Here is a 3,905-nt window from a genome sequence, read left to right on the forward strand (position 1 = left end):
ATCAATGTCGTCCCTGACATTCCTTATCGCACATCAATTTGGTCATTCCATTAAGATTCCGTCAACTATTTTGTTAGTTTGTATGTGGGACCCACAAATCCAATGAAATGTTGACACGTGGATTCATAAAATAAGGGTTTTATCGCAAATGGTCTCTGACATTGATCCAACTTCTTATTTTGGTCCTTGAGTTTCAAAAATCGAAAAATTTGGTCCCTGACTTTCTATACCGCACATCAATTTAATCCTTCCATAAAAGTCTCGTCAATATTTTTTGTCGCACTAATCCAATCGTATGGTGCCACATGAATTAACTATAAGAACTATTTTTTTAAGATTTAAAACTAAAAGTAAAATAAGAAACTAAAAATCAAAACTAAAAGAAAAAAAAAAAGTCATCGTCAACTTCATCAAGGTATGCTCAAAAACAAAAGGAAGACACCATGACACCACTAAAGTACTTGGCCTCCTAAACTCCCTCCTCATTCTCTCTAGTTGGTCATAATCCTAAATCCTATCTAATTTAAAGTGAATTAGGATTCAATTTTATTGAATTTAGATTGATTTTTTTTTTTTCCAATTGGGGTGGTGGGATGCGAGAAAAATGTCAGTGCGGAATACTCTTCTTTTGGTTCACTCAAAAAAAAAAAAATTATTATAGTTAATCCACGTTGAGCCATATAATTGGACCACTTTAACGGAGAGAATAAATTGATGCATGGTAGTGAAAGTCAGAGACCAAATTGATCGATTTTTGAAACTCAGGGACCAAAATGATGAGTTGGATCAATGTCAGGGACCATTTGCGATAAAAACCCTTATTTTGTGTAATATACGTGTCAGCATGTGATTGGATTTGTGGGTCCCAAGTACAAACTAACAGAATAGTTGACGAAATCTTAACGGAAAGATCAAATTGATGTGAGGTAGTGAATGTCAAGGACTACATTGATTGATTTTGAAAGTAAGGGACCAAAATGATGAGTTTGGTCAATCTCAGGAACCATTTGTGATAAAAACCCTTCTACATGGATCTAAATTTTGGTTATTTTTCCAAATTTCCCTTTCTTATCGGCCACCTACCACCCTTCAATCATCTTCGTCAGAGTGGAGGTAAATAAATTGAGAAAAAAAAAACGAAGTAAATGAGGGAGAGGAGGGAAATTAATACGTAGACAGGAAGGTCATTCTATGAACGCAAGGTATTTTAGGGTTCTTAATTCTAAGAAGACAAAGGATTTAGATCTTTTTTATGTGCATGGGAATGAAATTCATGGTTGTAATCTCAAGCTTTGCCATCCTCTTTTATTCCCTCTGTTTGTATGAAATTCATTTGCTTGATAACAATAACAAGTTAATTAATGGATAGACTTCTTACAAAGTTTCAAAGTAATTCGACAAAAGTGACGAAGTATCCTTAGCCATTACTGAAGTATCTTGAGTTCCTTCTGTTTGCTAGATTCTGCAAGCATCCTGAAGGATCATGCTGACCAGCCTTCGGCATCAAATGTTCTGTCAAGCAGTAGATCATATCCCTCAGTTTGGAAAAGGTTTGTTGTCTAAGGACCAAGAAATCATGGTTCTGCAAACAATTCTACTATATCCTAAGAAAAGAGTGAACGAAAGCCTAACAAAACCTGAGTTTTGGATGCTTGCACTACCTCCCAGTTACCGGCGAAAGCAAAGTCTCTACATACATAGCTAATTGAAGAGACAAGGACTTTTTAGGCGTAATAGCACTCCTATATCTTTGTCCCTTTCCATCATATAATATTAAGTTACCGCTACTTGAGCCTACGTAAACATTATCATCCTCCAACACATATAAAAGATGTGGATTTATATAGGGTATAACGTTCAGCACTATCAGTTTGGTCCAAGATTCCTCGAATCCGTATTCTGCCATCACCCATATTTCCGTACTCCTGTTTCTGCAGCAGAAATGGGTAAGAAAACACAAAAGATGGGAACCTCTATAATCCCCAACGTCCGCCCAAATCATCGATTGTTCTTCAATAACAATGGGTAACCGCACTGGCTCCTGAAAGTTTTCCTCGGCCAAATCGAAAGATATTATTCTTAATTTTGAATCTATTTGGCTACCTTCACCGCGTTTCCTGTCTAGCCAATGTAGGGCCCGGTTCAACAACAAACCCCGTCCAATCAATTCAACATGATTGAGGCCTTCAACAGTCCTCCATGAACCCATCTTCAGTGTAAAAAGAAAAATTTCATATTGACGATTGGAAGTTAGATTTTCGCAAAAGGCCTTGTAATCATCAGTCGTAGAATCCATAAAATGATGGAAGAAGAACTGAAGAAGTAGGTTTTGGTAACTTGTTGGCATTTCCAGTACAAGGGTTCCACAAGACAACGTCCAAGCAGTTTATCTGTAGACATATCAAGCCATTGCTAGAACCCATAATCTGCACGAATCTTCTTTGAGGCTCTACTAGTGGTAATTTGTGCTTTCTGCAGAGTGGAACAACTACACGACTAGCATTTTCGTGCTTGTTCTTCGCTAATAATGTCAATAAAGATTCATAGTCTATGGACTTGAGATGGCTTGTACTTGTAAACGTTAGTAGCCTCAAGTTGTCGTTATTGTTGTTGTTGATGCGTCTAACTGCATGGCTGAGCTGCTTTCTGACAAAATAAGGATCTGAGATTAAGGTACGCCATGACTTGCATACACGCCGAAATCGTAGTATGGATTTCCCTGGAACCCATGACAGTATCTCGATGGTGATATCATTTGTGAAAATACAGGCACCATGATCCGATGGGACCAGTTGCGTCTGTCGCTCCGGCAGGCCACCTTCTGCCATGTTAATTAGATGATCAAATCTTTCTCCTGTAACTGCAAAAGATCCACGAAAAGTATTAGAATAAAAATTGAAAGAAAAGTAGAAAATCCCTAAAGCTTATACATACAATCAGCACGCCGCGAGAACTAGGGCTTCTTATACTACCATGCAAAAATTTCATAAAATCTGACAATCGGGATGAGGAAATAATAATCAGATAAATAATCATCAATCATCAATGATAGTACTCTAGCAACAAAAAAAAAGTGTAGAAACATCACCCCAAAAAAATATATATTGGTATAATTTATCTAAACAATCTAGAAAAGATGAAGAGAAAAATAATGGAATCAACAACATATATGTATAAAACAATCAATCCGTATACTTGTGGTTATCAGCAGGGCAGGCGAAGGGAGGAAAGGAGGAGGATAAAGAGATAATATGGGAGAAAGGAGGAGGCTAGTGCGTTTGCTGGGTTAAATGGGTAGGTATTTTGAGTTGTATCGGGCTAGGTGAGTTTTAATAGGCATCTCGTTTTTTAATTTCTTAAACTACTAATTTATGAAACCTTCTTTATCAATCAAAAAAGGGTGAAAAGATAATTTAGTCTTCTATCACACAAAAAAAAAACGATGGGTAATAATGTAATTCCAAATTTTACTGTTTTTCATTGAAGCCTCACATATAGATGATGTTAAAATAGCTCCAATATTAAAAAATTAAAAATAAAATAAAATAAAAACCAAAAACCAAAAAAGAAAACCTCCCACCCCCACCCCCCCCCCCCAATGTTCTCTCTCTCTCTCCCCTTCTCCTTTTCTAAACAAATGTGTTCATACACACAAGGTGTGTAGGCAAATACTAGGTGCGCACCTCATTTTTTAATTTCTTAAACTAAACATATGCTTCTTTTGAAAATTGGATTAAACATTTTCCTAATTTTTGGTGATTAATTTCCGTTTTTGACATTAGGCCATCTCCAACCGAAGGGTCCAAAGGGTCAGATGGCCGAAAATAACCCGAAAACAGTCTCCAACCAAGGGCTAGGCTAGAGGGCTCGTGGAATCTGAGAAGGCCCCACGGAATCTAAAAGGA

General features: G+C 37.0%; 1 pseudogene; it reads right to left on the reverse strand.

The window, feature by feature from the left end:
• Positions 1–1,422: 1,422 nt before the first annotated feature.
• On the reverse strand, positions 1,423–3,571 carry LOC125473676 (annotated as a pseudogene).
• Between the last annotated feature and the right edge of the window lie 334 nt (positions 3,572–3,905).

This window comes from the organism of the source record quoted next, unplaced genomic scaffold (genome assembly GCF_019419815.1).
Source record: "Pyrus x bretschneideri cultivar Hongxiangsu unplaced genomic scaffold, Pyrus_bretschneideri_v1 Contig93, whole genome shotgun sequence".
Taxonomy (NCBI): domain Eukaryota; kingdom Viridiplantae; phylum Streptophyta; class Magnoliopsida; order Rosales; family Rosaceae; genus Pyrus; species Pyrus x bretschneideri.